Here is a 22,654-nt window from a genome sequence, read left to right on the forward strand (position 1 = left end):
TGGGCTTGTAACTAGAACAGGGTTCCTGACTATTAAGGAATGGAGAACTCCTTAAGGGGCTTGTTAATAAACTGTTTCCTCTGAAGGACCCGTCTCTATTTAATTTTGACATTTTTAGGGATTCTACACAGCCACCTCTTTTCCCCCCCCCCACCCCGTTTTTGTTTACGTTCCTAAGTGAGAGCATCACCAAGCAGTGAGCTCTGTGCCATGGCAGCATTTTATATTTTGAGCAGAGATAAAAATCTTTCCTTCTATAAACAAAACAAATCAAGAGATGGTGCCCCAGAGAACCATTTCTCTGTAGCCATTTTCCTCCAGCTGCTTTCTATTCCATGCAGTTTGCAATGCACCATATGAAATACGCATGTGCCTGCCAGCGTGCATGGAACGCAGGTTTCCTCCAGACAGCAGCCGCTGCGGCTCCATCATAAACACTGATTTTTACAGTGCTGTAATAATAAGATTACTAATAGAGCTGAGATGTTTGGTTATTTAATAGCCTATTGTTTAGCAATGAGAGACAACAAGAGCACTGCAGTCACAGGCACTCTGTCTTCACTGTGAATAGTTTGGGTTATACATGGGGATGGGTGAGGGTGGCAAATATTGGGGTGCATTTTAACTGAAGAGGGACCAAGCTCTCTCGCTAAAAGCTAGCTACCCTGTGGGTGGTTGCTGGATATACTTCCCTACCCACACTTGCAGGTCTGCCAGTTTCTTCAGTAGGGACTTGATGATTCCACTCAGACCTGGGACTCCAGCAATCTAGAATTCTCTTTATTCACCGCACTGTCGTGTTCGCCTCAGAATGAGGCTCCATAAGACAAAACCAAGATGGTGACCGCAGCAAGCATAAAGTGATAGTTGTGAGACTGGGTTCAAATCTGCTGAGTTCTCTAAATGTCGCTCCCTCTCACTAGATGCTTCCCCTCTATTAATATACCCTGGCCCTCTGCATTAGTGTGGAGTCTCAGGGACTTAAGGGGTCTCAAACAGTCAATCTGAAGGTCTCTCAAACTTGGCACTGGCTTTATTAATAGAGGGGAAAAAATCTTGCTACATCAGTCAGTGACCCTAAAAAGCTCCTTATACATTTCTATTTATTTCTGCACTACATTGCTATGAATGGCCAGTTTTATAAAGAGGGAAGAACAGAGCTGGTCAGAGCTTTCTGCTCTAATCTAGACTCACTGGATCCTTAAGGCAAACCCACTGCACAAAGGGCTTGCCATATAATTCCTGGTAACTAGCGTCTGGTGGGTGAAACATCTAGAACTCCTTTAATAGGAACCCCAACTGTAGTGTTCTCAAATTATACCTGCATTTGTCACCATCTTGGTTTTGCCGTGTCTAGCTTCATTCTGAGTCTTCTTGTGTGGCACTGTGTATAAAAACTGCTGCAAGGTACATCAGCTTTGTGATATCAACAGAATTCCAGTAAGGATTAGGATGAAACTCACCAGACTCAGCAAACCTTTAAAGGTCTGTCTATGTTATGTAATTGACCTGTTGCCAATGGCCATTGCCAACAATGGGTCTCTCCCAAATTGTGGCTGAAAACTTGTCTCTTACTGTGTTTGCTAACACCTACATTAAGTGTGTCAAGATCTTAGTGTAGACTAGTCCTGTGCCACTCTTGGAATTCAAATTCCGGTCTATGTAGACTAGAGGAGAGAGATTAGAGTGTCAACACTACAAACATTAAGGTGAAGATTTTTCAAAAGAGCTCAGCATGCTGGGGACTGAACTGTCTTGAAAGACGTGGCCTCCGTTATGGGTGTTGAACACATGGAAATCTTGGTTAAGTGTCGTTTACAATGGTTGGTTTTCTTTGAGACTTTTTGTGTCAGTTTTATAGCTGGTTGGGAGGATGAGAAACTTTAGAGGAAGTTTTCCTGAAAATGTATCCCTATTTTTCATTGAAAAATTTCAGTTTCAACCTGCTCTAGTCAGGTTTATCAAAAAGATAATAACATTGGGGGAACAAATTCACCTCTGTTGTAATGCCATTAAAAATCATGAGGATGAATTTGGCCCAGTATGTTTAGATCAGTGATAAACAAAACACGAGCTGTTTTATGTCTGAGTGCTTTTGAAATCCCCACCCCCACTCACTCCTCCAGTTTGACACAGACCTTTTCCTGTGAAAAAATGTGCTTAAACATAATATTGGTGTGATAAGAGGTAAATCCATAGAGAAGATGCACCATAAATCTCTCTTTCTCTGAGGTGCTTTGCACCAGTTATGTAAATAAGAGGCCCCTGGTATTTTGGCTGTTGGCAGAATTGATGTGCTGCCTCAAAAATCACTCTTGTGTGAGGAGTACTGGCTGTGTGTGGCCATCTAGCTGTCCACCCTTTCCCCTTTTTGGAGAGATCCTTAAATGGTGTAGTTTGGTGTAATTTTGATCCATGGACTTCAGTGGGCCTATGACAGTTTACACCAGCTGAAGATCTGCTCCCAAATGCTTTAGGATCACGATAGTGTTTATTTAGTGCATGGATCAGCGTTCATGTCTCACTCCCTGTCAGTACCTGGCCCAAGCCAGGGAAGGTAATGATCCAACCGGCGGAACAAATTCAGTGATGAATCCTGGTCACATGTCACCTGTGGCACGTTGCACATATGCTAAGAAGAAGTGCACCTGCATTTGTCTTTGCCTGGAAATACAAGGGCTTTTGATTGACTGGAAAGTGTGTTGGCCAATTTGGGAGGAATGACTGTGTTAAACTATATTGTTGTTTCAGTGGAATGCAGCTATCTTCATTTCCCATTCCAAGCTGTTCTGTGACATTACTGTATGCTGTTTGACAGTTGCCATGTTCCACTTCAGTGATGAGTGAGTTGATTCATATATATCTGATATTTGTAAATTACATTGGCCTCCAGCTATATATGAATGCAAAGTCATTATGCTTGCACAAACATTACAGCTTTTTGCAGGGGTTGGGCAGTTCAGTGTTGTCACGAAAGCTTATGCTCCAATAAATTGGTTAGTCTCTAAGGTGCCACAAGTCCTCCTTTTCTTTTTGCGAATACAGACTAACACGGCTGCTACTCTGAAACCTGTCTTTCAGAAAGTTAGAATCTTCATCTTTGTGGGCAATGAGCAAATTGTGTTATAAAACACAAGAGATTTGGTAGAAGTTTGTGGAATCCTAATGAACTGACAATGATTTTTTTTTAAAGCCACATTTTTTTCAATTAAAAAAAAAAGCTGTTAAAAACAACTTGGAACAACATTATGACACACTAGTCCCTTGACACACAAGCGTAACTTTGGGTTAAAGATATAAATAACACTGAAAAGACTATATTTAGCTCAAGGACAATGAAGAAGTGAAGGCCAAATAATAAAATGAAGCAGGGAAATTATAGCTCTCCTTGTTCTATTTTGCAATGTGCTGTTTGGCAGCTGTGAAGGTACAATACTTTAGAATTTGTCTAACACAACTATTTCTGATTTGTACTTTAAATAAAGCAAGTAAGCATGAAGTGTGTGTATATGTACTTTTTGCTAAAAACACAATGCTGAGACCTGTTGCACCAAATCCAAACAGGAGCCTTAAAATGTTACAGAATTCCTATAGGTTAGATATTAATAGATATTTGGAAGTCCTGATCAATGCTATTTCCCCACTCTACAACTGAGTGTGCCTCAAACCAGCTCTGGAGAGATCACGCCGGGAGGTGAATGGGTAATTCCATCTACATCATCCTTCAATTTTTGGCATTTCTGCCAAGTGAGCCAAACTAAACCACGACTGACCGTTAAACAGTGGACTGAGATCATCCGCTCGTTTCAAATAGATAATCAAAACAGTTGTAAAATAGTAACAACTTGATGTCACCATTGTCTCAGGTAGAACTGGAGCTAGTCACTTGGACAAGATGTCCTTTAAATTTAAACATTACAAGTGCACAGCTCAGTATTGGCTCATTGTGGTAAACACAAGTAAACTTACAACCTGGGAAAGGCACCCTTCAGCTGAGTGATGATACTTTGATCCTTGATAAATGGAGCTAATGTCCTCGTATTCTGCCTGAAATGACAACAGGGACGAGGTAAGAATTGTGCTGCATTCTTTTTTAACCTAACCAAAGCACTTCACTTAATGTCTAACTTCGGGTCACATAAGTACAGTTAAAGTCACAAGAACAGCTCTCAAGAGCCCTATGTCAATTTACACCAGCTGGTGATCTGGACTGTAGTCAATGTCCTGAGTGCTCTAAGCCAATTGAAAGGCATGACACATAAGGCTGTTTTGTGTTTATTACACTGAAGTACTGGCTACCATTAATGGAACCTGAAGACCAAAGATCACATCCATCGTTGTTACTCCACTGACATTGGGTCAGATTCATTTCCCTGTACATGTTTAGCCTCTCTTTCTCTGAGGAATGTGATCGAAGTTGAAAGGGCCACATTAATGAAGTTACTTGGTCTCTTGGAATGGTAGCCAAGTATTGCACAGTACCCGATTCTGTTTGTTTTTGTTGTGAATCCCAGACTTTCTTGATGTGAAATGGCATGACAAAGATAATTAGAAGGAAGTTGGGAGGTTTCCTGTTAGCAGCAGGATTTTGGTCATATTTCCTGTGTGCAGACTTCTTATAACCCTTTGTCTAAACAAAAGCTTCAGGGCTCTTCTCTCTACTCCACAGTATGGCAGAGGTCCAGCGAGGGGGGAGGAGCCCTTCAGTAACAAGCCAGTCTGTGACTATGCAAAGTAGGGGAAAATAAATTAGGATAATCCTGAACCAAAGTCCGAGCTCCCACGTCATCTTATCACCTCATTCCCTGAATTGAAGACACCTCTAACCTTAGCTGAGGCTCATGAACTAGTCCAAAATTTAGATGGGACTTATAAGTAGGGTCCAACTCTAATCCTAGTCAAGGCCCACAAACTGGCCCCAACCTGAAGCTTTAGGGTTGGGCCATTGAACTGATCTGAACATTTATCTAAACACAAGCTCCCAACTTGGCACTAACTTTACATCTGGTTTACAGGTAGAACTAGGTGATTAAACAAATGCTGTCGACAATTTCCTCAATCCAGCAGCCATATATCATTAGGCATCTTGTACTTCATTCTATTTGCTCGTTGTAGAAATGCAAATATATGAAGCTTTCATTTCATAATGAAGGTACTTGTTTTGTAATAAAATTTCATTTTACTACTTAGGCACTCCCTCACACTAGGTTGAGGAAACATATGAAGCAGCAGCTTTCTAACAAACTACCCACAGTCACTCGCTTTCTGATGTCTTCAAAGGCTAAGAGTCTGGTGGGGAAGGAGAGAGAAAGGAGCCAGCCACTCTTCTGTAGCATGTTTTTAGCTTGGCAAGTATATTCTTGCTTATATGTTGCTTAAAGAATTTTGCAGTAGGGTAACTATGCTGCTGTAGTTCCCCCAGTGCAGACCCCTAATGTAGACATGTTATACTAGTCCAGCTCATCTGCTCTGGGGGTTTGTGAAGTTATATTTACATCAATGAAAAATGTCCCATGCAGACAGGGCCTTACCCAGAAATTCACAGAGTGGCATACTGGCAAATGATCATCTGACCGCTGTAGCTCGGGCTAACCCCATGTGGTGCAGAGGACAGCCTCCACCCTCGCAGGGCCAAGGACACTTGAATGAAAAGAGGATGTTCCTTGCTGGCTCGTGCATTCCTCTGGCCCTGTTTATTCCTCATTTGTAGTTCAACTTCCTTTGACCGCACACTCTTCAGGGACAAATTTATGAGGCCGCAAGCTGAAGAGTGTGATTTTTTTGATGGATTTTTTTTCTTGAGTAGGGTGAAGAACCCCTTGTAGAAAATAGTGCTTAGCATTGCAGTAGACGAGAAGCCATGTTTGAGAGCGTAAGAGTAGTTCTACTTCCAGCCGTTGCAAAGACATGACAAAAAAGCAACCGAGGTGGATGAACTCTTAAAACCGCCTGTTTCTGCTCAGATGCCCTTAGTGAGGATAGTAACAAAGGAATTAAAAAATAAACCCATACCATTTATGCTATGTCAGCAGAATTGTTTCTAAACAAAACATTCCAGAGTCTTCTGTGAGGCATCATCAATTTCTTAAAAATACCTTTAACTCTTTGCCAGCTGCTCTGTGAAGAAGAAATAGAAGCTTTAAAGTTAACTTGCCACCCCGCTAGATGGAGGCTATTCTGTGGCAGCACCCGAAGGCTTCAGTCAGAGGTGGGGCCTATTCTGCCAGGAACTGGACAACCACATCAGGAGGAATGGTCCCCTACCATGTTTAATTGTTAAATTACATATATATACACTGCCTTGAGATAAGGGGAAGAATTCGCCTTTTTAAAATTGGCTTTGCTGAAAACTATTCAGGTACATTAAAAGTGGGATTATTATCTCTTTTACACTGCTATAAATCCAGAGCAACTCCACTGAGGTCCATGGGGTAGGTCTGAATTTCAACATCAGCCCCTATATATACCAAGGCACATTTGCTTTGCATATTCTAGAGAGAGAAGATCTTTGTGGCAGCTCCAATGGGGTGAATAGTGTCAAGCCAGCTTTGCAGTGCACATACCAAGACACACCACCATTTCAGGTCTTAGTTTTATTTAAACTCCCTGGAAGGAATATCTTACTGCAAAATGTCCCTGCTCTTCCAGGGAATACTACTACAGCAGCCAAAGCACCAGAACAGTCTAATTTCAGAGTCTTTTGCCCTCTGTACTGTTTAGCACTGACTGCTAGATGCATTTTTTTTAAATGGGGTAGGAAAAAACCCCCCAGAGATTCTCATGTGATCACCTGACTCCAGGAGCTGGCGCTTTAAGAAAATACCAAATATTACGATAATATTGTGAGAATTGGCAATGCTGAGAGTACACACTCCTTATATACTCTTGTGATGTAGAATAATAAAACTTTAAGGAGCTTGATCACATTTTAAAGAAAGGGACACTTTTTTCAATGAAACATGAAAGGTTTGGTTTTAATTAATAACAGAAATAATATAAGCATAGAGATGCAAATCAGTTGCATTTTGTTTTAGGCCAATGCGGGGTTTGCAGCTATATTGTCAGTGACCCGGAAGCTGATGAACAGGTGTCAGGTGCGTGGAAAACAAACCATCTCAGTGTCAGTGTACAGGCTACAAAAGAGCCCTGCTTCCTCTGCACCCATGCCTCCCTGCAAACACAGAACTGTAAGATTCATGTTGAGAGGAAAGAAGATTACATCTCTTCACTTGTTTGAAGAGAGCGTGTCTAAATTTCGTTAAGGTTGTCAGCTTCTAAATAACCCTTTGTTAATGCAGGGCGTGCTCAGTTTCAGCAACTCACACGCAACCTCTGAGACAAACCAGGTCAAAGAACATCTCCTGAGTAGAACTGGTTGAATTAGTTATGCATAACAATTATGTTCATTGCTTACGTCCCTTGCCTCTGTTCTCCAAAAACAAATCAAGATCTTTATAAATATATTCCTTATTGAACGAAAAGCTTTTGTCAACAGATTTGGGCCCAGGACTTGTTCGTGAATTGTCTGAAGAAAATTCTCCTTTTTAGTACCCACTATTCAGAGCTTGTTGTTAGAATGCAGGGATGGGTAACCTAAATCACATGGTATCGTTTGTGTTCTCTGATCGTATGACCTAACCATTATAGACAGTAGGGGTACCTGAAGAAATCATTGGACCACCGGTGGGCTTTTAAGAAAGAGGAACACCTTGAGGTGGTGGAGATTGAGCAGGAGATGAGCAGGCCTGGGAAATGTTAGGACTTCTAGAATGTCTACCTCTTCTCTTTCGGTGCCTGATCCAAAGCTCAATACCGTTGACTTCAATAGATTTTGGATCAGGCTGAGAGATTAAGTGACTTACCCAAAGTCACATATGAAATCAGCAGCAGAGCTAGAAACAGAACTATGATCTCCAAAGCCCCAATCCAGTGCATTAACCACAAGAATATTCTACAGCACCAGTATGATATGTTTGAGATACTGCCTGTGTGACCCACCACTCGGTCTGTACATGTAACGAAGAGGTGGTGGTTAGGTTGCTGCTACTTCATAGAATCGTAGAATATCAGGGTTGGAAGGGACCTCAGGAGGTCATCTAGTCCAGCCCCCTGCTCAAAACAGGACCAATTCCCAACTAAATCATCCCAGCCAGGGCTTTGTCAAGCCTGACCTTAAAGACTTCTAAGGAAGGAGATTCCACCACCACCCTAGGTAACGCATTCCAGTGTTTCACCACCCTCCTAGTGAAACTATACTTGATGTGTATAGTTTAATTTATGTCCTCCTTTTTATTTAATCCTTCCATTTAGTACCCAAGCATTATGCCAGTGGTGTGGCTTCTGTGAAACCCTGTACATGTGATAACTAAGGCCTTGGCTTCACTTGCGAGTTGGAGCGCATTAAATCAGCCCCAGGCACCCTATCTCCTGAGGTGTCCACACTGGCAAGGCACATAGAGCTCCCGGACTCCGCAGCTGGAGCGCCCCTGATAATCCACCTCCGCGAGACGCATAAAGCTTGCTGCGCCCTGGCTGGAGTGCCGCGGCGCCAGTGTGAACTCCCTGGTCTGTTAATTCGCTCTGATCAGCCTCCAGAAGTGTCCCACAATGCCTGTTCTAGCCACTCTGGTCATCACTTGGAACTCTACTGCCCTGCCCTCAGGTGACCAACCGTCAGACCCGCCCTTTAAATTCTCTGGGAATTTTGAAATCCCCCTTCCTGTTTGCTCAGCAAAGCATGTAGTGCTCTCAGTGCATCTTTCCAGGTGACCACGCCTCTACGCGCCAGGCGATCCCAGTATGGAGCAATGGCGAGCTGCTGGACCTCATCAGTGTTTGGGGGGAGGAAGCTGTCCAGTCCCAGCTGCGCTCCAGCCATATGAATTATGATACCTATGGGCAGATATCAAGGGCCATGATAGAAAGGGGCCATGACCGGGATACAGTGCAGTGCAGGGTTAAAGTGAAGGAGCTGCAGAATGCCTACCGCAAAGTGTGAGAGGCAAACTGTCGCTCCGGTGCTGCGCCCACCACCTGCCATTTCTACAAAGAGCTGGACAAGATACTTGGGGGTGACCCCACCTCCACTCCGAAGAGCACCGTGGACACTTCAGAGGCCGTAGCAGCCCAGAGTTCAACAAGGCAGGAGGAGGAAAGTGGGAGCGAGGGTGCTAAGGAGGAGGGGGGCCCAGAGCCAGAGGATGGCCCGGCATCCCTAGATGCATGCAGCCAGGAGCGGTTTTCAAACCAGGAGGAAGGTAGCCAGTCACAGCGGATGGTGCTTGTGGAAGAACAAACAGCAGCGGAGGTGCCCGGTAAGCACCTATTTTGGGAAGGGAGTTCTTTGGTGTGGGCTCCTGGGGCAAAGAGGGTTGCAGAGAGAAGGGTTAGGGCTGCGTGCATGCACCCTCAGCAGCGAGATATCTTCCAGGATGAACTCATCCTGTGGAAAATGTGGGGACAGTGTTCAGTATAGAGGGCCCCTGCAGCTGTTGGCTCTCCCCAAGGCACAGAACCCCAGAGGACAGAACGGCCATGAAACAATCAGTCCCCCTTGCCCCGTGCTTACTCACAATTTCAGGGTTCTTGTGAGTTATGTGCACTCGCTTTGGGACGGGCACTTTCCACTATTGTGTGCACTGTGCTTGCTTCAAGTGCGGCCAAATCATTGCTCTGTCTAGTGTGAACAATGCTGCCTCTGTTAAGTGTTGCATTTTGGCTTTACAGATACAACCTTGAGATCCCGCCATCCTTGTTATCAATGGCCGAAAGGCTGCAAAGAATCAGGAAGTGTCCATGAAGAAGCAAGGAGGACCTTCTGCATGAAGTCATGCAGCAGTCCCTTACTGAAAATCAAAAAGTACAGGAGTGGCGGGAGACAGAAAGGAGGCTCCGCCAGCAGAATACGGATTGCCGGCACCAAAGCACGGAGCGGCTTCTAAGCATTAGGGAGCGCCAAGCAGACTCTATGCAGGCGCTCGTAGCACTCCAGACAGAGCAGATCCACGCCCGCCCCTTCCTCTGCAGCCCTTGTCCCAAAACTCTTTCCCTTGTGCCCCCATGCCACTGCCAACCCACTTGCCCCAACATCCGATTTCTTATTGCCATCAGCTGCCTCCAACACCTGTAGCTTCACCACCCAGCACTGCATACTACGACCCTTACTCACTGCACTCAACCTCCATCACCGTGCATTTTAGTCAGCCTGAAGTGCAGCGCTCATTGCACAGCACTCCAGACATGAAGGCTGAATATGATAACAGGACATACGCAAATCTGTGATTGTCCTGTTCCCCACCCCACCCGACCCCCTTCCCTCCTCCCACAGGGCACAGCTGTGTCATGCCATGTGTGTTTCCCCAGCAGTTGTGTTTCTTTTCAATAAATGAATTTTTTGGCTAAAAAGATAGTGTAGCCCAGGAAAGCAACAGGCACTGCAAGTCAGTACATCATATGTAGCAAACACAGATGCCTACTAGCACTGGAACCACTGCATTTCACTCCCAGGGAGGGCACCAAACATTACTGGTGGCTTTCAGCATCGAATTGCTCCCTTAAGGCATCCCTAATCCTTACAGCCCCACGCTGAGCTCCTCTAATAGCCCTGCTCTCTGGCTGTTCAAATTCAGCCTCCAGGTGTTGAACATCCGTGGTCCATGCCTGAGTGAAGCTTTCACCCTTCCCTTCACAAATGTTATGGCGGGTACAGCACGCAGCTATAACTGTAGGGATGTTGTCATCAGCCAGGTCCAGCTTCCCATACAGACAGCGCCAGCGGCTCTTTAAACAGCCAAAAGCACACTCAACAGTGATTCTGCACCAAGTTAGCCTGTTGTTGAACCGCTCCTTGCTGCTGTCAAGGCTCCCTGTGTATGGTTTCATGAGCCATGGCATTAAGGGGTAAGCGGGGTCTCCAAGGATCACAATTGGCATTTCAATTTCCCCTACGGTGATCTTCTGGTCTGGGAAGAAAGTCCCAGCTTGCAGCTTCCTGAACAGGCCTGTGTTCCAAAAGATGCGTACATCATGCGCCTTTCCGAACCAGCCTGCGTTAATGTCCATGAAACGCCCACGGTGATCCACAAGTGTCTGGAGAACCATTGATAAATACTCCTTCCGATTTATGTACTCGGAGGCTAGGTGGTTTAGTGCCAGAATTGGAATATGCGTCCCATCTATCGCCCCTCCACAGTTAGTTAGGGAATTCCACTTGTGCAAAGCCAGCCACAATGTCACGCACATTGCCCAGAGTCACGGTTCTTCTCAATAGGATGCGATTAATGGCCCTGTGAACTTGCATCAACACGATTCCAATGCTTGACTTTCCCACTCTGAACTGGTTAGCAACCGATCGGTAGCTGTCTGGAGTTTCCAGCTTCTAGATTGCAATAGCCACGCACTTCTCCACCGGCAGGGCAGCTCTCAATCTCGTGTCCTTGCTTCGTAGGGTGGGGGCAAGCTCAGCACACAGTCCCATGAAAGTGGCGTTCCTCATCTGAAAGTTCTGCAGCCACTGCTCGTCATCCCAGACTTGCATGACGATGTGATCCCACCACTCGGTGCTTGTTTCCTGAGCCCAAAAGCAGCGTTCCACTGTGGTGAGTGTGTCCATGAATGCCACAAGCAATCTCGTGTCATAAGCATTATGTGAGTTGACATCATTGTCGGACTCCTCACTGTCACTTTGTAGCTTAAGGAGTAACGTGACTGCAATTTGTGACATGCTGGCGAGACGAATCAGCATATTCCTCACACGTTTGGGATCCATTCCCACAGACCGAAAGGGAAGACAGAGCGCGCAGTATAAAAACCTTTGAAAGATGGTGCCAAATGTGGATGGAAGCACAGGAATTGTTGGGATGCAAAGCGATGCATCACGGGGCGTTGGGACAGGACCCAGGATGCCATGCGCCCCCTTCCCCCACCCCATTCCCAAAGCCACAGTGCCAGAATGGGAAGAAGTGCTCTGCGGGATAGCTGCCCATAATGCACCGCTCCCAGTGCCGCTGCAAGTGCCACAAATGTGGCCATGCCATTGCACTTGCAGCTGACAGCGTGAACACATGGCAGCGCTTTCCCTGCTGCGGTCTCCGAGGACTGGTTTAACTCACAGCACTCTACATCTGCAAGTGTAGCCATGCCCGAAGAATGATACGGCTGATGCTGCTAGCAGAGAGCTCTAATTTATGGACCTACATTTATGTATAAAGATGATGTGGTGATAACTCCCAAGTAATGCTGTCCGTTCCTGTAATCAAAGTGTAGCTGTCAATCTGCTGTGATTTGCACTACAGTACCATCACACACCCATTCACAGAGGGGAAAGTGAAAAGAAACTTTCGGGACCAGAACTTACTCCCACCCATCTCTCAAAGGACTGTGAAAGAGAAACTGTAAGTTCTCTCGGCAAACTGGCCGGAGAAATGTAATAAAGGCTGCATTAATCGGATTTCTGTAACTCTAAAAATAAGCCCCTGTATATTTGGAGTCTCCAAAATGTTTTGCGAAAAAGACTCCCATGCAACTGAACATTAAACTTGCTCCTGCCTCTCTGGTGGGCTTACAGTAACCTTTTTAGGGCTATTGAGAAGTGCTGCTGGTATAAAGGTCACTTGCCTTTTCCTTTCTTCTGAAGTCTTGCTGTTATTACCTAAACAATTCTGGCAGGTTCCCAGTGTACTCTAGGACTTGGATCACTTCTAAAATATTGACTTGGGAAAGTTTGGCTGCAAAGCAGCATCTGGATTTTAGTGTTAGCCTGAACTTACTAAGGAGGTCTCGTGATTGGCCCAGCGCCACACATTGACTCAGTGATTCAGACACTTTGAAAACCATGCTCTTCTTCGTTCAGAGCTCTGCTCTAAACATTTGACCACACTGCTACTTACTTGATGGTACATGAGTATCCAACTTGAATCATTAGGTTGACTTTTGTGGCATTTAAATGTATTTGAACACGAGAGTAATAAATATAAAAATAAGCACTCACCCACCTGGCCAATCTTCTACGTTACTTGCGGCCTTGTTGTACTCTCCTGACTTATAACCTGAGAGAGCAGAAGAGGACCACACAGGCTCTGCAAGAGGTCCCTTACAGAGTTGCTGACTCACTGCCTCAGAGCAGGAGGTTTGGACAGGGGATGCTGCAAAGGCGGCGGCGAGCATGGTCTGCAATCCTCACAAACTGCTAGGGATCTAGTGGGGAAAGAAAGCCCTATTGTTGTTTGTTCATGTTTATTATGGGAGTATCTACAGGCCAACCAAGAATGGGGCCCCCATTGCGCTAGGCACTGTACAAATGCAGGCTACACCACAAGGTTAGGTTGACGTAAACCACCTTGAGTTGACCTAGTTGTGCATGTGTCTACACTTAAAATTTGTCTCCCATCAATGTAAGCTCTCCATTACGGTGACATAGTAATGCCATGTCCCTGAGCGGCGTTGAGCCGCGGTCAATGTACTGAGGTCAACGCAGCACAAATGTAGACACTGCGTTACCTATGTCAATCCTAACAGTCCTCCAGTTGTCCCACAATGCCTGGCACTGACCTCTCTGGTCACAATTGTGAACTCCATTGGCTGGCGGTCATGAAGACTAGAAGCACCTCCTTAAAGCCCACATTTTTTTTTTTTTTGAAACTGTTTGCAACTGCCCAGCTGACCATGCCAGCTACACACTCCAGACTCAAAGAGCCGCACACCATGTTTGGCGGAGACCCCACCACCACCACTCTGGACGCCACTGTGGATATCTCTGAGGAGTCAGACGGGAACAAGGAGGAGGCGGAGGAGGAGGACGCTGGGGGACGTGCGACTGGGAGGTTCAGCTGTGCCACGAGCCAGGACCTGTTTGAGACTCCACTGCAGTCCTGGCAATCAAGCATGGGAGAGCCCGATGCAAGGGAAAGAATGTTGGGTAAGTGTGTAAATGTAATTCCCATTACAGTGATGGTGCCTACCAACTTAGCAGGATGCAGCCGTACAACAATGAGAGCTAGAATTATCTGCTTTTCATTCCGCTGTAGAGATGTGGGGGGTAGCATAGTTTGTTTGTGTACACAGAGATGTCCAGTGAATCCTCCTGCGAGATCTTGGTGGAGCTTTCATGGGGGTACTCTGCAATCCTCTCCAGAAAGTTTCTACGGATGGCAGCCTTATTTCTTCTTCTGCAGTAGGACACTTTCCCACACCAGTCAGTGATAACTTCAGCAGGCACCATTGCAGTAAACAGGCTAGTGACATACTGGCCTGGGCAGCTTTGGGACACCAGCAGCAGGTGTGCTGTCTTTGCCTTTGTTACCCTCAGGAGTGAGATACCCGCTAAAGTCCCCATAGCCTGGGGAAAATGGTGCCAGTATTCAGTGCCAGTGCCCTATTCTCATAGTTTCATGCACACAAGCAGTTCCCTCCTAATTTTCCTCACCCTTGGCAGGCCATACTCACCATGGCTGGTGCTGTAAGTGGTGCCATGAACAAGCACTCCAAACCAGAAGTGTCAATAAGCGTGTTTTGTTTAAAACTTTAAGGGAGCAAAGGAAGGGAGTTCTGAATCTTAAGTTTCGCTTTCCATTGTGACTATCCTGACAATTCTACCTCTGTGTTTAATAGGCAGCTGCTGCCGTTGCAATGTTGAGGGGTTCCCCCTCCATACCTGTGGAATGCCCGAGCCAGATAAGAAGGTGAAAGAAGAGGACTCGAGATGCCATGTTTAACGAGGTCCTGCAAGCCAGGGTTGCATCACACTGGGAGCAGAGGGCCTGGAGGATGAATATTGCAGACAGCCTGGAGAAGGAAGAAGTGGACAGGAGAGAGGCCCAGGAGTCCCAGAAGGAGAGGGAGATGCACCAGAACATAATGGGGCTTGAGGGTCAACAATCATGAGCTCGCTTCCCTTTTCAGTCCATGGAGAAGTGCATTTCCACCCCTTCAACGTTCCATGTGGCATCAGGGACTGCATCCCTCCTCCTCCACACCAGGGGATGTTAAAGACAACCACAGCTTCATATACACTGGCCTGGGAGAGCCATGGCTAATGTACGTGTAGCTAAAATGGATATGAATGTTCCTTCCCCTTCTTTAAGCGCTGTTCCATAGATTTATTAAGGTCTTAATATATTTGTTTTTAACTTGCACAGAATTTGTTTTGAAGTGTTTTTGTTACTCAATAAAACTCTATTGTTTGGAAAATAATTTTGTTTTTATTAGTGTCCAACATATGCTGCAGAATGGCTGGCGGTAATGACAGCTCCCACTTACTTGTTGGACACTGTGACACAACTCACAGGATCAGTGATAAACACAGTGTAATAATCAGAAATGTACAGCAACCACCACAAAATTAACAGATGTATTGCCAGTGTTACGTTCATAGATGTGCACCAAGCACCGCACAATTCCTAACAGGTGCCCCAAACTGCAGGGCCGGGTAGAGTACAGGATACCATGACACATTACTGTGACTTGCTGTGTAAGTGCTCTTCCGAAGCCTCACTGAGCTGCATAGCTCTGTTTTGAGTTCTTCTGATGATCCTTGTGTCTGTCTGTCTGCCCAAACTCAGCAGAAAGCTGCTCCGCCTTCCCCGTGGCTGCAACTTTTCCTCCTTTGCTTCACAGATATTCTGCAGGACACAGCAGGCAGCTCTAACCATTGGGATGTTTTTCTCACTGAGATAAAATCTTGTGAGTAACAATGCCAGCGCACCTTCAGTCTGGCAAAAGCGCATTTGACTGTCATTCTGCACCTGCTGAGCCAGTAGTTGAACCTTTCCTTCGTGCTGTCGAGATGGCTAGTGTACAGCTTCATGAGCCAGGGGAGTGAGAGGTAGGCTGGGTTGTCCACGATCACGATTGGCATTTCAACATCGCCAACATCTGGTCAAGAAAGGAAGTCCCTGCTTGTGGCTTTCTGAGCAGTCTGGTATTCTTAAAGATGTGAATGTCATGCACCTTCCCTGACCAGCCATCGCTGATGTTGGTGAAGCATCCCTAGTGATCCACCAGTGTTTCCATAACCATAGAAAAATAGCCTTTTCTGTTGATGTAGCTTGTGGCAAGGTAATCTGGTGACTAATAGAGCTATGCATGCAGTCTATCGCTCCACCGCAGTTCAGGAGCCCTATGGCTGCAAATCCATCCATTATGTCCTGCACATTGCCGAGAGTCACAGTTCTGCATAGCAGGAGACGATTAATGGTCCTGCATGCTTGCATACAATGGCCCTCACGGTGGATTTTCCAGCTCCAAAAAATGATTACCCACTGACCAGTAGCAATCCAGCATCACAAGTTCTCATAGTGAAATTGCCACTCACTTCTCCACTGTCAGTGCAGTTCTCATTTTGATGTCCTTGTGCTGGAGGGCTGGGGCAAACTCAGCAGGTAGATCCCAGAATGTGGCCTTGTGCCACTGTTCATCATCCCAAGTCTGGATTACAATGAGATCCCACCAGTCAGTGCTTGTTTCTCAGGACCAGAAACAGCACTCCACCATTTTGCAGCTGCTCCACAAATGTCGCCAAGAACGTTGAACTGGTTTTTGCTATGTCCCACAGCAGTCTGCCCTCCAGGAAATCATCATATTCCCCGTGGCTCTGTAGATACTAGAGGATCATGCATCCTATGTGCGCAACATTCATAATAATAGTGCAGAGCTGTGCAGGCTCCGTGCTTCTGTCAGAGATGGTGGACTGTGGTGAGTCCCATGCAGGTTCATGGGATTTTCAAAATAGGCATGAAAATTATAGCATAGAGATGGCATTATGGGTTGGCGAAAATTGCATGATAGGGACTTGACCCCACTGTCTCACTCATCCCTACACAACTCGGTTCTGCCCCACCACGCACTGCCAAAACTTCCTAAAAGACAATGCACTGGACGGTGGCAAGTTGCACACTGGGATACCTACCCAAGGTACACTGCACTGTGCATCAAAGCAAGCAGTCCTGGTGAGTACGTACAGAGCCGACAAAAGCAAACTATGCACGTGCTCAAGCAATATACTAACTGCAGCGGCTTTATGTCAACATAACTTGCGTCAGCAGAAGTTTGAAACATAGACATACCCACAGATTATAGACAGTCCCTGCCCTGCTGAGCTTACTCTCAAAATAGCCCTAGCCACAGTGAAGGGCTGACCAGTCTCCATATCCCTATAACATCACAGTTCCCTTCAGAGCTATGCTATCATCAGCTCTCTTCTGCCTGAGCGTCTACAATATTTCCCTGGGCCGACAGGCAGACACAGGCATGGAGCAGACTGCTCAGAGCAGTATTAACTCTTGCATGGATACCCATGATGCGGACCCCCATGGGATCATGCAGTAGAGAGCAGCTGCTTCGTGCTGCTAGTTTTAACCAAGTAAGCACAATTGTTGTAAGGATATGACCTGAAATAAGTGGGGAGGGTAATAGTGAGCTGTCAGAGTTACACTGCAGAATCTAAGGGCTTGGTCACAGAGTTTCGGTCCAGCTTGACGCAGAGTACATAGGGTGTTAGTTATTGTATCTTCTTGGTTTTCCACTTATACTCCGACTCATCAAAATGGTTTTGAAGGTACAGCGCAATGTGTTTGCCTAGCAGTACAACAGCCCTTGGCCGTTCATTTGAGGATCCCTATGTTCTTTGCAAACAGAGCTGTTCTAATGCACAGAATATAAAATATAATTCATCAGACACCTTGTGGGATTGGATCTGTAATAGAGTTCTAAGTGTCTCCAGAGAGAGAGAGAGAGAGAGAGAGACCCTAAGAAACCTGGAATGCCAACCCTCAGGGGTTGCTCAGCACCTTACAAGCTGATAATGGGCCAAATTCATCCTCTGTTGACTGTCCATAGCTTCCGTGGACATTTGTAGTGTGATTTCATCTAGGAGCCTCAGTCACATATCAGGGCCCCTCATGCTCGGTGCTGTAAAACACAGAATGCCTTGAAGGATTTAGTCTGATACAATATACCAGAGATTAAATTGGTCAATTGTTGTTTTTTCTTGTTCATGACTGCAACATAGTGATAAAGTACCAGTCCCGACTATTTTAAAAACTACCACCTCCCTGTAAAATTAAAATAAAAATCTTTCCAAATAGCCTTTTTTTATGTCATCTTGTGTTTAATGAAATGTTGTCCTACAGTTTCTGTGTCTAGTATTTTGCATGGATCAAAGTAAGGAATAAGCACCATCACTTTGAGTACTGTTGACTTTTTAGAGAGTGCAGCTAAGGTCCCGAAAGAGAAGTGGGTAGATGGTAGGAATTCCTTCACCACCATCAGCACATGTTCCCTAACTGCAGAAAAATAAATTGCCCCTTGCAAGGGCATCTTGCCTCTGCTCACAAACTGGGGTTTTTAGTATATGCATTTTTCAGCTTAAATATTTTGCAACAGAATTAACTCATTGAAATGCTTTGGATTTTTTTCTTCTTTGCTTTTTTTCATTTGTGTTTTGCGGTGGCTTCCCATCACATACCGAAGCAAGATTGCCAGACACAATAAAAATTTGTCTTGAGGCGACAATTGCAAACTAGCTGTTGTACTGCTGCTATCTGTAAGGAATCAGCTGAGCATTAGCAAAGTAGTTGTACAGCTTGTATTCAGATTGCTTGATTCCTAATGTGGAATGTGACTTTGTCAGGGTTTATGTAATTAATGTGCATGGGTTTGTTTTTTTGGGCAGGAGGGGGAGGAGGTTCTTGTTAATTTTGCATTGCTTTCTGCTGGGTTGCACTCTCAATGCACAATCATCTCGGCCAGAGAACCTGAATAAACATTTCAAACTATCAAAATAAAGACAAAGGGCAGTGTCTTTAAGGGAGTGCACATAGCCTCTGTTCTAGATAAAAAGCATTATGTAAAGGCCCTTAAATAGCTAGCTTTTCTCTTTCCTGTAACATTGTATAACTTTAACTTAGGATGTCAATTAACTTTCTGGCATTAACTATTACCTTGAGATTTTTTTAACTCTATTTGGATCTTGTGATGGGTCTAAAGACTGCATGCATGCACTGTATATGGCACTACATTCGTACGGGGGCACATGTAGAGATGGCAATGTCTGCTGCAGCATTGGGCGATGAATAACTGTGGAGAACAATAGTAATACCTTTACTAAACACAGTGCGTTACTAAAAATAGTAGCAGATACTGTTTTTAAATTCAAAGTGCTTTAAAAATAGTTAACTAATTACTACAACTTCACTGTGAGGTAGGTGAGTCTTATTATCTCATTATGTAGCTGGGGAAATTGAAGCAGAGAGGTGGTGACTTGCTTAAGGCCATGGAGAACTGGGCTTAGAATCCACTTACACAGTGATCCCTACCTTTGTGCCCTCTAGGTTGGATTGCTTCATTGGCTGATACGTAGGTGTGAGCTAAATGAACTGAACTAAATGAAACTTTGTAGACAGAATGGTGCAGTCCGCCCCCTTAGCAGTGCCAGCCTCTGAGAGTACCTCCCCCCCCCCCCCCCCGCAGTGTGCTGTTTAGTACACTGTCTTCCCATGGAACACCAGGTTAAATCCAATTTCTCAGTTCTAATGTTCAGTGATGCCTATGGAATTGGCCGAAGATACCTCAGAGACCACCTCTTTCGACATGCTGATCCCTTCCCATGACAGCTGTGTTTCTGAGGAACAATAATGCTGTTAACTGGAATGGTGAAACTTATGAGAGCAGGAGACAGGGCTCTGTCTTCATCGCTGCTTTCCAGGCAAAGTGCACAATACACAGCCGTGCAGTTGAGGAGCTGAGCAGGAGGGGAAGGGCACTGTCATGTGAGACTCATAGCTGTGTGGGGTGAGAGCTCTGCTCTTTACCAGCTTAGGCTGATGTGTGGAGTTGCTGAATTGGGCCAGAGCAGAGCTCCACTCTGACAGAATTTAAGAGACTATACAGCATCTGGAAAGAGAGGCTGACTAATTCTGCAGCCATTAGCACGGCTGCTTAAAAGTGTTATAGACAAGTCTTTGGGTACTGGCTATCTTTCTGAATGACCAGGGCTTAGGTTGGGCATAAGTTCAACACTAGTCACGTGTGTGAGGTTTACAATGATACTGGGTACCATGACGTTGTCACTCATGCTTGGGGCAGGACTGATAGGGTTGCACAGCAAAATAACGAAGTCATCTGCGTTCTCTGCTTCAGGCCAGTCCACACACAGTCATGATTGCTTTGCACTGCACAGTAAACAGACAAGAGTCCCAATGAATTTAGAATTATTTTTACCATTTTAGGCACTGCCTCTGCCTCTGCTTTTCCTCTGCACTGTCAAGCCATTGATTGAGGTACAAGCCCCTCCTGAATCTATCAAGATGCCCCCTCTAGCTAAAATAAAAATCAAGTACAGCAATAAGAAAAGTCTGTTGTTCAGCCATCTTGAGCCCTAACTGCAGGCTTCTCCTCTCCCCTCTGTTCCCATGGATAATGCGTCTTCCAATGTATTTGATGAAATGTTGGACCAATTCCATTTGACTTGGTACCAGAGCCTCGGCCAGAACTTCTTCAGTCATTGATTCCAACGTTGTTCCCTCCCCAGTGGCCACAGACAGAACAAACCCTAATTTTCTCAGATGACAGTTCAGGGGACAGCCTGTGCACCAACAACTCTAGATGCTTTGTATTAAGGTCTTGACTGTTCTGAACTCATTCCTGCACTCACTTAAATCAATGGGCTTTTTCCCCATTAACTTTAAATCAGACTGAGATCCTGCCCCCACCCCCTTTGGGTAGTTTGCCCATCGCTGAAGGGACAGGGCTTCAACCCCTTTGTATGGAGGGACAGGCAGGGGACAGATAATGCTGTTCCAGTTCACCCATTTATGAAGCTTGTGTAACGCCAACAGACTCCAGTCATCAGCAGGCAGGATCAAACCTCTGGAGCTTAGTGCATGAGCCTCTACTGCATGAGCTAAAAGCCACATGCTTGTTAGGTGAGGCTGTAGAGCAGACTCATTTTCTCTCTCTCTCTCTCTCTCTCTCTCTCTCTCAGTGCTCTCGGTGCCACTGGATGGGACAGAACACCACAACCAGGAGGTGTGTGGGTTACACCTGCTCTCCATAATGTCTTGGTAGAGCAGTTCCCAACCACTCCTTACTGGAGCACTCCTTTTGGTGGGCTGACAGATGAGTGTCACCCCCACGTTCCCTCACAATTATGGCCTAGCACAATTGCCACACTCTTTTTTTGATTCCTTTCATTCATCACTCTCTCCTTTGCTCTCGTGCGTGTGTGTTCTTTTACAGTGAATTTCTGAGTTTTCCTCTTACTTATTTGTTTATTTTGCCCTACCCCTTACCTTCTCAAAAGAGGGCTATGTGCTGCCTGGAGAGGGACGGACTCATCAGTCCACAGCCCACCAGGAACAGGTCTCGTATGCTTTTTGTGGCTGGGCTGAGTGCCGCAGTAATAGAGAAGGAAAACTTCAGCTAGAGGGCTTCTTCCTGAGCTGCTACCACAGCCAGCCACATTAGGGGCCACTGAGGTAACAAAGCAATGGCTTTCAATGACATGTCTGCTCCTATGCGCCTCTCAAGGGAGCTCATTTAAAGGTATATGGGAGAGAGTGGCTTATATAACATCTCATGCAGCTTTCCCTTGCCCCCTTTCCTGTCCTGTGCTTTGTGTTCTCCCTGGGCTGGTTGGGGCTCTCTTCGTTCCTCAGTGGCTCCTGATACTGGATTTTTTTTATTTACATTTGTAGAGCTCAACACCATGTGAACAGATTTTGCTGAAACTTTTCAAAATAAATTAACCACTCCCCTGACAACAAACATAGAAAATTCCAGCCCAAATGGGCTATAAAAAGTTGTGAGCAGCTGGAAAAAGCAGGGTTATAATGATAATGAATGTTGCTGTTTCAACCTTAACTATATTGGTTGCCTTGTTCCTGAGCAGCATATGTCACAGAACTGTGAGGCCCAATCCTCACCTACTGTCATTTGGTGTAGCTGCTTTGACTTCAGGGGGGCTGTGCTGACTTATGCCAGCTGAAAATCTGGCTTGTGATCCTTATTATCCTGTAACGTGACTATACCGCTGTAATGCAATCTGATTCAGCTTGCTGAGCCAGGTGGCAGAATAAGTGTCTAGGATTATCTTTAGAAAAGCACAAGATCTCAGGGTGCTGCATGACACACTTTCTTTATATACATTTATTTTTTTATTGCTTTTGAGCAGCCTGGGTTGCTCTTTTTTTTGAGGGGGGGGCTTTTAAAAAAAATTAAGATTCTACTTAGGCATATCAGTAGGATGATTTTTCACCTGTTCCTTTCCCCCTTCTGCCCGCGGTAGATGCACAGAAAAGACGTGTGTTGCATCTGATGCAGTGCGATCTTTGCCTGTTCCTGCAGTTTGGGTCTGACTGCACCTTTAGGGTTTAGTTTTGGGCTCTTTTATTTTGTACTGATATAGGACATATTGGTTTTTGTCAATCACACCCTGTTCATTTCCCCTACCTGAATTCAGAACTCTCTGTGACCTTACAATCATCTTGACTACAGCCAATTGCGATAGCCCCTTCCTCCGTTTACCCTTCCTCCCCTGCACCCAAGATCTGTTTGTCAATAGAGAATTAAGGGACACTGAAGTCCTTGGGATCAGGATCTGGCAAGAACTGAAGAGCCCTTTAAAAGTACCGTCCTGTTTACATGCCAATATCTCTTCTGT

At 45.4% G+C, this 22,654-nt stretch overlaps 1 protein-coding gene and 1 long non-coding RNA gene across 12 annotated transcripts in view; both read left to right on the top strand.

Moving 5' to 3' along the window:
- TBXAS1 (thromboxane A synthase 1) overlaps positions 1-22,654 on the top strand; it is a 323,500-nt gene that overhangs the window by 33,691 nt on the left and 267,155 nt on the right. The gene's annotated exons all lie outside the window — the stretch shown is intronic.
- LOC119563832 lies at positions 11,540-18,227 on the top strand. Its single transcript, XR_005222463.2, has 3 exons — positions 11,540-11,597; positions 13,657-13,915; positions 14,608-18,227. It is a non-coding gene; the product is annotated as an uncharacterized LOC119563832 (long non-coding RNA).

The sequence above is a fragment of the Chelonia mydas genome, chromosome 1 (genome assembly GCF_015237465.2).
Source record: "Chelonia mydas isolate rCheMyd1 chromosome 1, rCheMyd1.pri.v2, whole genome shotgun sequence".
NCBI classification, from domain to species: Eukaryota; Metazoa; Chordata; order Testudines; family Cheloniidae; genus Chelonia; species Chelonia mydas.